Here is a 13,618-nt window from a genome sequence, read left to right as displayed (position 1 = left end):
AGAATATTGCAAAGTTATCTGTCAAATCGTACACTTCAGGTTAATTATCAGAACTCCAGATCTGAAAGACTTCTTTGGCAGCATTTTGGGACCAATATTATACAATATTTTCACATCTGACTCCCCTGAGTTACCTCAGAGATGTCAAAAATCTTTGTTTGCGGATGACACAGGCCTCTCCGCCAAAGGACGAAGCCTGCGTGTCATCAGTAGTCGATTGCAAAAAAGTTTGGATATTTTTTCTTCATACTTGCAAAAATGGAAGACTTCTCCTAATGCTTCCAAAACTCAACTAATAATATTCCCATATAAACCAAAAGCTCTTTATTTGAAACCTTCAAGTAGACATGTTGTCACGATGAGAGGGGTTCCAATAAATTGTTCAGATGAAGTTAAGTATCTAGGTTTCATGCTAGATGAGAATTCAACTTTCAAAAATCACAGGTTAATTAAAATACTCATGCCGATACAGTTTGCGTCAATGTGCAAAACAAAAACGCAATATGTTCCAAATTGTTTTCTCGTGCTTAAAACATGAAGTGACAAGATAAAACCAATTGAAATGAGTTACATAAAAATGTGATTCACTGTTTGATCTTCATGGCTTCGACTGTTCCTCTCCGCAGAACGAACTATGGTTCGAAAAATTCTTTTGACTCGAGTTTGAGATTTTTCGGTGATGTGAGCAATAAATTTGATTTCAATCTCTCGCAAGTTATGTTTATAAGGAATGTTAGTTTTTAAGGACTGTACGATGTCGAAGATGGTGGGTATATAAATAAATAAATTAAAACAATATGTCTTACATTCACAGTTTTCTGTAAGCATAAAAAGAAATACATTTCATTAAAAGTAAATCATTTAAGTAAATTGAACCATTTTTCAAAAAGCCATCTTTATCCCTAATCAAATTTTGGGATACTCCTAGTTTCCTCATTCAACCAATACGATTCCTTCAGAATCCTCCTTAGTTCCAACCTGAAGATACCTACCCGCATCGTAGCCCATTTGGTCAACACCCCTTTTTCGCCACTCTTCCCATCGCCGAGGAAAACCACACTTGGAACCCACCACTCAACCAAACAAATTTACTGCCGTCGCCGCTTTTTCTTTCCGCAAGAACCGAAACCGAAGGAACAACTTCCACAAAGCGCAACAACAGCATCGATTTGCCGCACCTTTTCCCGCCAAAGCATCCACCTTCCTTTGCGACAAACCGTGCGACATTCGTCTTGTCGCTGCATCCCAACACGAATTGTACAGCCGAAGTCCGTATCCATACACGATTCGAACCAATACACTCACCCGTTCGGCATCGGGTTGATCAACAGTTCCCGAGCGCTTGTTGAACACCGTCCGCCGCCGAACCCAGGGGCCACCTCAACAAGTTGAAACGTGTTGAGGAATCAGTTTGCAGTCAGCAATCGTGCCAACCGGACGTGTTTCCCTGTTAGCTCTTCGCTTGTGCAAGAGGAAAAGGCATTCTCTGTAGTTAGACGCGCGAGTTGTGGAAAAAGTTCTTTGTTTTCATTCCGTGTCGTGGATGCGTGTTAAGTGCCGTCATCGAAGACAGAGCGTGCTGTCGGCGTTTTTCCCCCGATTGTGGGAAAAGTGTTTCTCTAAGTTAGGTGAATTCAAGAACAAGGATTATTCTGTGTTTTGTCGAGTTATAGTGAAAAAAAGGTGAAGGTTCGTTCCTTCAGGAGAGAGTGACATTGACTGATAGTATTTTACGGGAAACGCGAAAAAAGTGACACAAGACTGATTTTAGCCAAACAGTGGACCAAAAAGCGATCATGGCTGTGGCATTTTATATTCCCTCGGTGGACGAGGAAGAACCGGTGAAGCCCAACCATCCTCAACAGGTTGGGCAGCAACAGCACCAGCAACAATCGTCTAATCAAACGACCAGTTCGGACTTGTCGCAACAAGTCTGTGCGGAGGCGGAGGCGGTGGCCGAACTCCAAAGGCACCACCTGATGGTGGTGTTCCACGAGATTTTGGTTGCCTATGCGAGAGAAGGTAAGTTTCTATCGATGGTGATTTACTGGGGAGATGAAGCATTAGAAATTGTCCGGTGCATATTCAGTGTTCAGAGTGTAGGTTCCACAAGTGATTAAAATTACAGAGTTTAAGTTACATATAAGGAAACCATTACATTTGTAGAAGGAATTAAAAAGCATTCAATAGTGAAATTTTAGAACTAAAATTTCTTTACAAAGCTTGTGCAATCAACTGAAAAAAATTTCAGAATTAAGAGCACGTTGAAAAATTAGCGCATCACGTGCTCATGCATTTAAGTTTAAGAAGAATGTTTGAGAAGAAAAATCCTGATTATCATCATGAAATTTACAATGGAAATTCCGACATTGTTCTTGAAGAGATATTTTATGAATTTCGTTTAAGTAACTCAGTAAAAACTCGTACTTCTATTAATCTTAACCGTAACAACCAGAAACGTCATTATTACTTTCATTCAAATGTTTTCAGTCATAGAATGTTCTGGATCAACATGTGCCAAACCGATCTATCGATATTGGTTTTGAAAATTGAACACATTAAAAATTAACCGGCCCGTGTCAACTAATACCACTATCAGTTAGTAGTGCTCCTCGCTCTCTCTCTGTTTGTAGTGTTGGTTTGCGTGGGCAGACTGAAGCGGGCTCAACATTTTTGCACAACTGTGGGGTGATATTATGCGCACGTGATTTTCGAGTGATAAAACATGTGAAATTAGTTTTTTGGAAGTTGCACAAGAAATAAGGTTTCGAATGTTTTTTGACTTGGTAAAAATAACAAGTGATAATTTTGGGAAAAAAATAGGATGAGTCCCCATTTTTTTTATCCCATTCAAATCAGGTCTCCAACCCAGGATCACCAATGTTATATTGATTGTTTCACAATTGCTGCAATTGCATGATTGCAGTTAACTGTTCATACCGTTGTGTTCAGAACTTTGGCATGCTGTAACCTTTTTTTTCCTGATGAGCAATCGGCAAGAAATTTTGGTCAGAAACCTTCAAAAATGCTATTTTTATTAAAATTTTGTTATTATTATTAAAATATTGTTATTTTTATTAAAATATTGTTATTTTATTAAAATATTTAAAAAACAAATCAAACACCGGTTTAAAAATTAAGCAACAGGTAAAATAGCTCAATAAAAAAGTGGTTTTTCATACTAGAAATCTGCTACATATGGAGTTTTGCAATTTGTCTTCGTTTCGACAACTGCGCTACAAGTGAATAAACAAGCCATTTTTTACAAAACTATCGCTGAACAAAATTTTTCGAATCAAAAACTACTATTTTTTTAGGCGATAGGGTACTTAACTTTTGATAAGACATTAAGAAAACTTTCAATATATTTGGAAATTAAATTCAATATGTTTGTAGTTCAGTGTCAAACTTTCAAACCGATTGCTCATCGAGAAACAAGGTTACAATATTCCAAAGTAAAACCGGTAAATTACTCTAGTTCTTTTGTCAGACAAAGTTTAGGATTTAAGCCAAAAAATTGCGCAGAGTAAATAACGATTAAAAAAAAGTATGTCACAATCCACTTTGATTATTTTTTCAGAGCACATTTAAAAAGTTTGAGAAAAGTTCTGCCACACAAATTTTTGTTGTCTTTGATAAAAGAAAAACTTTATCCATGATCATTGAACTAAAAATGTTAAATTTTTCATGCAATAAGGACGGCAACATTTTTTGTCGGAAATTCTGGCACACAATTTTGAAGCACTTTCTTCAAAAGACCATTTAAAAAAAATCATACAATTGTCTTGAAAAGAACTTCACCGAAACTAATTTTAAAGAAAAATCATAAAGCCAAATTTTGTTGTGCTCTTCTGAATCCAAATCACTTAAAAAGGGAACCTGACAGTTTGAGTCACAAATATTAAGATTTAGAGATGGCGCAAGCGATTCATTTGTTTAGTTAACATCTTGACAGATAAAACTGAATCAAAAATTTCACGCCACAAGGTGGCGCAAGTGACTTGAAGGTGAATTTTCAAGTTACAAAATGTGATCTTTCAATAAAGTCTTCATAACTTTGGTATTTTTGAATCAATTTAAAAGCTTGTAGCATCATCATTCTAGAGATTGAAATTTGGAGAAGATCAAATTTGTCTAATATTATAGCTTATCTTAGTAAAAAGTGATTTTCCCCAATTTGGCTTGTTTTTACTGAAAAAATATCTCTGTTTGATCATAACTTCATGATTACTCAACCAATTTCGAATATTTTTATATGCCTTCGAAGCTAATTTAGTTGTTTTTAAATAGCGCATAAAATAAATTTTTTTAAAAAGAGTTTTTTGAATAAGTTATGCAACAAAAAATGTATAAATTCTTGAATTTTTCATGAAAAAGTAACATTTTTCTTTCAATGAAATGGATTTTCTAATTCAAAAACCTGTTAACAACAAATTTTTATTCATTTTTAAATCACAAATATTTTTCAAATGTAAAAAAAATTGCACTATTCAACTTGTAGTTTTAACAAGATGCTTATTTTCTGATAGACTGTAATTACCATAAAAAAATCTAAAATATTTTATTTTTTCAATAAGAAAACATAGTTTTTGTAATATGTGGGTTAAAACATTGTTTTAATCAAATGTTTTGTAAACACAATTTTAAATAATCAGCTTTCAAAGCATATAAAAAGATTAGAAATCAGTTGAGAATTCCAGAAGTTTGATGAATTTCAAAGTGAAAAAAAGGTTTTTTTTCACAAATTCAATTTTGAAAAGAATTATGTGAAAATCTTTTGAATATGTTAGAGAATGAGAAAGTCATGAAGACTTCACTAAAGGCCATATTTTATAACTTGAAAAATCACTTTCATGACCCTTGCGTCACTTCTAACTCTTATTATTTTTGACTCAAACTTGGAAATTTCTTTTCTTATTAAGAAATCTTTTTATTAAAAATCTCTTTTGAAGTAAAAATTTCTTTTTGGGAATTTTCGAAAAATAAGAATAAATAATAAAGTCTTATTCAAATGGGGAAAAAATAGTTTATGCATCATGTGTCATTCAAACTTAATAACAACATTGTATTTTTGCAAAAAAAAAACGGAGTTTTTAATCATACAGTATTGGACAAAACATTTGCAACTTTTTCGATTTTCTATAAAAATGACCAACTTTGGAAAGCTATATCTTAGTTATTTATAGACCGATTTGAATGAAATTTTGGCAGAACATCAGAAATAACTTGAATTTTAACATATATTTTTGAATGATTTTTCCAATCACAAGCTTAAGAGCAGTAACGGTTTGACTAAAGTAAATTTTTTGACGATTTTTTATAAATTAAATAACTAAACATATTGAAGGTATAGCTTCATGGCATCTTCAGCAAAGTTAGAGATTTTAATGAGATGAACAAGTTTGCTGAAGACAGTTTTTTTTGTAAGGCTATCAGATTTTGAGATAAATAGTTTTGAATTTTTCGTCAAAAATTACACTTTAGTTTATCATTCAATGGGAGAGTCGTTGCGGTGATTCCGAACACCTTGTTTTATCACGTAGTAGAAGTTCAACTTTCTTCCTATGTTTTTCTCACTTTTTCCTTGCAATTCTTCGACTTTTTGTACACTCAAACACCTTGGAACACTTCAAGAACTTAACAGTGAAAAATACAGGTGCATCCGTTCACTTGTTCTTAAGCCATTTCGTGACATACAATCACCATTCCATTTTTATTTATATAGAAGATAGTTTTTGCTGCAACTCGTAAAGTATTCCTAAATGTGTATCACGGTGTCAAATTTGAATTATTTCCGAAGCTGCATGTACCCCAGATATTCTTCGACGAGGATAAGTAACTCAACAACTCTTACACCCTGGAAGTTTCAAATTATTTAGTCGAAGTAAATTCTCGCTTTTGGTATCAGAGGTCGTAACTGCAGTGACCGATTTCTCATCATCGATCTCATCTTTAGTTAATTACTTGGTCGTGCGACTGTTTTTAACGGTTATTTTTGACTCAGTTGAAAGTATTCATAGTCCTTCATCGTAATGCTTCGAAAATCCATTGAATATCACTGGAGAAATTTACACCGACAGAATAACCTTTACTTTCCAATAAAAAAATATGAACGTGTTCGTAAAAAAATATCCGAGGAGATTCGAACGATTAGTTGCAATCAAAAAGTTATTAATCGATCAAATTTCCAGCGCGATTAGTTGTTGTATATTTCTGCTATTGAAAATTCTAGATCAGGTTTGGTTTTGTTCAATTGAAATAGTAGTTAAAAGCACAAACATGAGATATTTCAAAGCATTGGTACAAATTTTCAAAATTTTCGCGGAGCACCTGCCAAGGATTTGCAGAGCACCAAGTTATTCGCGGAGTACGATATGAAGACCGCTGTTCTGGAGGATCCAAAAATTTTGCCAAACATTCTTCTGCCAGACAAACTTTGTGGTTTGAGCCACAAATTTGGGCAAAAATGGGAACGCTGCTCTTATTATTTTTACTGAGATACTTCTAAAAATTTTGAGAAAAATTCTGCCGTTCGGTTATTTTTGATTAAAATTTCAAATTATATGTCAACATTTCTTAAAAGACTTTTTAGTAGTAATACTACAGCTATTTTAACAAAAGTACCCCCAAAAATTTTGTCAAAAATTCTGCTACATAAAGGGATTTTTTCGTAACTTTCTTCAAAACACCATTTTTTTGGATAGTCGTCATAGCCATTCTCTTACCCAATGGAAGGATTATCTAATATATTCGCCAAAACAATTTTCAAATTTAATGCTAGAGTTTCTATAAGTACTCTCCTATTCAAATGTATTATTTCACATTACTGGTTTATTCATCTTACGTTTTATAGGAGATCATTTCTACTAAAACTCTCGAAATAGTTCCAAAAATTTTGCACAATGGTCCGAATCGACAATTTAACCGAAAAAAAGTGTTTTCTCTGTTCTCATCATCTCTGTACGCATGATGTCTTCAAAAAAGTTGTTCGTAATTGAATTTTGCAACTAATAATAAGAAAGTTGAACAGGGTGGCCCTTATTTAGGCTTAAATTTTGGCTGAAACGTTTTTGCTTGAGGAAATTTGTGGCTACGCTCTTGTGCGAGCTTTTAGAAAATGTGTTCATGAACAACTTTGTCGAAGACACTTTTGATCTAGCTCCTCATTTGAGCTAAGTTATTTGATTCTAAAAGTTTTAACTTAGGGTTGTCCCGAAAGTTCAGTTTTTTGCCTAACTCTTATGTTTTTAGTTTTACGTGTATGTGCTCAAAGTTTCTTGTTGGTTTCAGTTGAAAAACAAATCATTTTTTTTTTCTGATTTTTGAAATATTGTCTCACACCTTTTGGTTTAACTCATGTTTTGTGCAAATTTCGTTTTCCGTGTCCTTTCCTTAATGTTAGAAAGTAACAAACCTGAAAACAAATTTAAACGTTGAGCTCTTGTGGCGTGCTTGTCTACTAACTTGACGTCAAACATGATCAAAACTGTTTAGGATTTTCACCTGTTTTAAAAATTAAAGATAAAATATGGTGCAGTCGTTATTTGAGCGGAATAATTTGCCAAAGTTGTATCCAGAACACGCTTTATCGTGTTATTTGATGCGAACAAAATTTTATCGCTTCTTCGTGCGCTTCTATTCATAACTTAAATAAAATAACAATGTTTATTATAATTCATTTATGGAAAAAAATTAAATGAAAAATATTTCGTTTCATTTTTTTGTAGTGTAGAGGAAATAGCAACATATTTTGTTAAAAAAAACTAACTGAGTATCAAAATCAGTAACAACTCTGTTGTAATTAACTGTCCTGGTCTCTTATCCATTTGGAGTATTCTTATTTATATGATAGTCAGAGTATAACTGTTTGGCCTTCAAAAATTCAATTCTTTTTTTTTCAAAATTCAAACAAAACATGAATTCGAAATCTATTTGATGATGTTAAAGGTCATTTGAAAATTTAATTTTTTTTTCGATAATTTTCAACGATATATTTAAATGAGACAAGGACACCGTCTTCAGCCATTTAGCTGCACAGACTGTAACTTAACACTAGACAACGGACAAGCACCGCCAAAAAACATTTCTCACGAAAAGTTACGTCGGCTGACGCGGGAATCGAACCCACACCCCATGACACGATACGCTTTACTGCCTGACGACACATTTTCTGCGAATTCTTACTAAAGTTCTTTATTAAATTTAAATCATTTCTCTCCGTTTCACAGTATTTTTTAGAAGTTTTAAAGCTTTACTCTAATTAAAATTATTTAGAAAAAAATCGCAAGGAATTTCCAAATAATTATCATAACCTCTCCAAACTTGCACTAGGGCGATGATTTCAAAAATAACTCTAAGAATTGTGCCACTAAATTTTCAAAAGTAATTTTGCATTCTGATATTTGTTTCTAATTTGTTTAATTCAACATTTCTGCCGAGAGATGCTTTCGTTTTTTTTTTTTCGAAGCTGCTCTTAGGGAATTCTCTGTTTTAGTTATTTGACTAGTTTGCCTGAAATCCACCATCAATAACTTTGATTATTTTCTAATGTATTAGACTTAGGCTTACTAGAAAAATATTTTAGAAAGGACGACATTTTGCTTTACTGCTTTTGAAAAAGGAGGACATTTCAAAATTTTGCCAGATCAGAAATTGATTTTATGAAAAATTAAAAGAGATTGACGTTAAATTACTTGTTCAATCCATCTAAACAGATTCAAAAAATAAACTTGTTTCTGCAAGAAACATTTTAGTGGTGGTCCCCGAATGTCAGTCACCTGAATACCAGTTTCCCGAATAACCCAGTTCCCCGAAAAATTTGAAGCGTCAATAATTTTTGCATTTCAAGATGGTAAACGAACCGATCATCTGATATGCATCCTTCTTCAGATGTGTTTAGTCAAGAATGACTCAATATCTCCTTTTTTTGATTGCTCCTAACGTACCAACCTGTCACCAAAAACTATTCTTGCACCTTATTGAACTGCATCACTTTTCGGGGGAAACGGGTTATCAAGGAAAATGCCTTGTATGGTACAAAACTTATAAAATGATAAAGATCTCTTATATAGAAATCTTTCAAAATAATGTTCCATCTTCCATATTTTTGCTAAAGGATGTTATTATGTTGCCAAATTTGCCTAATGAAGTCCCATTGTATGATATTTATAGTACATTCGCAGGTTATGTGCAATAAAATTAGATTGAACTACCCAAAAGCATTTCCACCCACCAAAAGGTGCCCCGACAGCATGTAAATTTTCACTTTTGACTGACTAGAACACAACGATGTGACGAAAAAAAAATCAGAGGTATCCCTTTTAAAGCTTATCAAACACTATCTAGAAAGTAATCTCAAATTACTATTTCAAATTAGTTTTTAAAATCTTAGAGAACGAACATATGAAAACATCTAAAAATTTACAAACTTTTGATAAAAATGATAAAAAATTACCAAACTTCACATTGGGTTTCAAACAAAACATCCCTCATCCTTACTCAAATGTAGACTAGAACAAAGCTAGAAATTTAAAGAATTTGTAGTTAGAAAACATGTAGATGTGAAATTTAATATTCAATTAATTTGAAAAAAAGGGTACATTTTCAGTCCAAAGGAGGATGAGAGGACATATGATCAAAAAAAGGACATATCGTCCCAAAGGATACCTGTAATTCTGTCTCCCTGGAATTCTTTTTGACACTCTCTCGGAAGCATTGCTAAAATATCTTGCGGAAATTTATTCAAAATATTTACATGAATCCTTCCTTGCGTGTGTGTGGCATTTCGATATTGAAATTTGGCGCAACAGTTTTTCATAGAATTACATACAAACTTTTTTGTCGGAAACACCTCATGGAATTTCCTGTTTGGATTTTACCGAACTTATTTCCTTGCTAATTGTCCAGTGAATACTTTCTGAAATGTTATCGCATCTATCTGTCTTGAGGCAGCTAAAACTACTTTTGCTGTAGAAGAAAAAGCCGTTTTAGCTGCCCCGAGACTGATAGAGCCGATAAAACTCCAGAAAGAAATTAGTCATCATAGTCGAAAGTATTCATCAAATTTTTCCAGTCACTCTGTGAGAACCTGGGGACACTATTGCTATTGGATGTTTGGTGATTGTTTAGTATACCAGCGAAGCATGACACCTATCCCCAATGGTAAATCAGCGAGAAAAATGAGTTTAATCATAGCTCTCTCTCTTTTGGGCTCTCCTTCGCTACTGCTATTTAACAACTTGCAAAATATTGCCTTGACGAACACAGCAGTCAGAGAGTGAGAAAATCCGTTGGCCCGTTCGCAAGCCATTTCGTGATATACAAATTTTTATTTATACAGAAAGATAGATATCTGTCAAGTCAGGTTTTTGCTAAGATTTTGCCGCCTGCTCGGATCCTGCGTTAGATTTGGCTTAGAATACTAAAGAACTCCGAAATAGTTTACTACGACCAGCCTGCTATGATTTTCAATGTTCAATATTTAGTTTTCAATATCCAAAAGAATTTACAAATAAATTCGTTCTATCACTTCAAACCCATTAAAGAGCTTCCAATTTATGTCCTTCACTCGACCTCAATATTCCCTTAACTAATCAAATTCCACGTATTCTCTTCTCTCCACCCGAACAGCGGCCCTCGCGCAACACTCGCCAAACCCCAAGGCCCTGCCCACCACCGAGCCCTGCCTGCTCTGTAAAAAGCTCTACTACCTATTCCGGCGATTCTACTGACAACATCACCAGAGCTGCCAGTCTGCCGTCCCGTCGGAAGAAGAGGAGAATCGGTGCTGGAGCTGGTGCGACACCAGCGACAGCAACAGCACCGATAACATTAGCCAAAAACGTGCCAGGACTACTGATACTACTACTATTACTACTACTACCACTACTTCAACCACTAGAAATAACCGAGAGCCTTCGGGTCGTCGTCGTCGTCGGAGGCGGAAGCCGGCGGTGCAGCAGCAAAAGCATTCCGTAGAAACTGGGTCAAGGACGGCGACTGGTGCTTTCACGACCACCAGCGACGGTGCTGCCACCTCCTCCGACACGGCGGGCTCCGATGGAACTGTTAGCTGTAAGCGTCGTCGTAAATGGAGCGAGTTGTGAATTTTTGGTGCTATTAAATTAAGCAAAACGCAGCGAGAGAGGTAAGCAGAGGCGCGGAACCGAGGCGGGAATTTCCCCGTCTGCTGCGAAATTGCATCGATTTAACTTTCTTTTGTTTTGGTTCTCTTTCTCTTTCGTTTTTCACTCGGGCAGATTGGGCGAAGGAATGATTCATCCGCATTTTGGCGCGCTCTCTCCTCGTCGCACACGTGCTCTCGTTCTCTTTCGCCGATAATCGAGGAGTGCGTGTGAGCCGGAGCAGAGCGAATCGTGTTGAATCGTGTTGCTTTGATGGATCTCTTGCCGGCGAACATTAGAAAAGCGTTTGTGGATTTTGATCGGAAAAGATGGTGCAAGAGCAGTAGGCTTCGGGTTCTTCGCTGAATCCGGATCCTCGCTCGAACCGGACGATGGCTGTTGAGGATGGTAAGTTCACTAATCGAAGGGAAATCAATGCCTACTAAGTGCTTAACGACATTTCCGTTTATCTTCTTCGCCTACTTCGCAGGTTTCGTAACTAGGCAACAAACGCAATTACGCAAAACGTCAAATAGTTTGTTGACAATTAAATTTTTGGAAACACTTTTCGGAGCGAACAAACTACGAGCAATTATACAAACTACAATTGTAAGGAGCAAATCCCTAAAAAAACCCTTTGTACATTAAAGCAGTTATTCTCGAGACCCCCTCTCTGTATCGATATACTCTAAGTAAGTTCATCGGAATAGCTGTGACAAACCAAAGCATCTGATCAAAAGACAAAACAAAACCACGTTTTCTCACGTTTTTTCACCCGTAGTGCGTAAGTCTATCTCTAATCTTGTCGCGACAAGATCCAGAACAAATTGAACTAACTATTTATACCCATTATATCGAACTGTAACAAAGCACAGAAGATAAAAGACAAACTAGTAGATGAAGCTGTTAGTTGTTTAAGTGAATTGACAAACAAGAAAAAGCATATTGTGACCCCCCACTAGCGAGTAAGGCCCCCATCGATGAAGGAGCGAAGGAGAACAAGACAAAGACAAGCGCAATTGTGATATCAATGACTTCTTTTTTCTTAATTTTTAAAGTGCGAAATATTTCTATACAAAACCACACATACAAAGGAAACGAAGCACTCTAGGTTGCCGTCTCTGCGGAGGAACAAAGTTACAACGGTAGGAATCGAATCGATTTAAAAATAACAAACGGATACAAAACGGAAACCGCGGCTGCCGCGTTTACCCCCGGATATAGAGATACACTGTAAATATTTATTTTAAAAATTGACAAAAAAGAGTAACGAACGACAAGTTTAATGTCTATATATACCTACGAATACATATATTTAACTATCGACATATAAGGTTTCTTCTAAGTATTTTTCTGCTTTTGAATATTGAATACGCGTTCCGAACCGGAGAAGAATTTAATCGTGGTAGTGTATTGGTACAATAAGATTTGTAGGTTTAAGAACATAAGAACGAAACAAAAAAGTCACAAAAAGTCAACAATCAACTTCAACTTTCTTAACATTAACGAATAGATTTTAAAAACACCCTTATCGAGTAAGGATTTGTGCTATTTTGTAAATCGAACTCAATCAAAAATCCAACACGACGACGACGTTTGTTTGTAAATAATTTATTTAGAGCTTTCGCCCCCAAGAAAGGTGCGAAAGTTTGGCATTTGTTAGACCAAAAACTAATGTGAAAAAAAAGTTTATTGCAAAAAAAATCGTAACTAATTTGTAATGCTGTATTAGTTTAATTTTGCATTGATTCCTCAGTTTACCATTAATTGTAATACTTTTCTTTGTTGCGTACTTGAATGGAAGGATCGAATGAGAAGGTGGTTTTTGAAATAAATCAAAAAGAGAATGGTTTCGATAAATGACGTAAAAATTTGTTCTTTTTCTAGTATGAATGATGACAACTCCCAACAACCACTACCTTAGGCTCATCTGCCCAAACTTGGTAAAAATGTGCACTATTTTCTGTTTTTTTTTTTCTATCAATTTATGATGCTTTTGTTCAACTCTTATTATGGTCTATCCTGATCTTATGCCAAACTCGACCCTGTCCTGTCCTGTCGAATTCGTAAGGGTTTATGGAACGCCATTTTCAAGACTTGGATGTAGATTCTGAGGTTTCCTAGTGTCTCAGCGATTGCAATGCCAAATTCAAGTCTCTTGCGGAAGCCAACGTTGTCTGCATTATCTGCGTCAACCTTCCGATGATGAAAAAGTAAGAGTCGTGGTCTACTCTGTCCATGGTCGCTTACTCGACGTAAATGCCAATATGACCAAAACGCACTTTTCATTTCTATGAAGTCTTTACCTAATAATATACTCGGTGGACATGTGAACATCACTTCTTGTTAGAAAAAAAAAATGCGTTATGAGTGAAAAACGGGATGACACTAACCAATCCAAACAAACACATTTTTTAACCAGCATTTCTTCGGAAAATTTAGTGTAAACTGTTACCACATATGTACATCATTTCATGCAAACCGTCCTTCAACAA

At 35.2% G+C, this 13,618-nt stretch overlaps 1 long non-coding RNA gene across 1 annotated transcript; it reads left to right on the top strand.

Annotated features, from left to right (window-relative positions):
• Positions 1 to 1,208: 1,208 nt before the first annotated feature.
• On the top strand, positions 1,209 to 12,986 carry LOC5569410. Its single transcript, XR_002500142.1, has 4 exons — positions 1,209 to 2,022; positions 10,630 to 11,146; positions 11,259 to 11,531; positions 11,614 to 12,986. It is a non-coding gene; the product is annotated as an uncharacterized LOC5569410 (long non-coding RNA).
• Positions 12,987 to 13,618: the final 632 nt, after the last annotated feature.

The sequence above is a fragment of the Aedes aegypti genome, chromosome 1, assembly GCF_002204515.2.
Source record: "Aedes aegypti strain LVP_AGWG chromosome 1, AaegL5.0 Primary Assembly, whole genome shotgun sequence".
Taxonomy (NCBI): domain Eukaryota; kingdom Metazoa; phylum Arthropoda; class Insecta; order Diptera; family Culicidae; genus Aedes; species Aedes aegypti.
The sequence above is the reverse complement of the archived record's forward strand: the minus strand, read 5'-3'. Positions and strand labels throughout refer to the sequence as shown.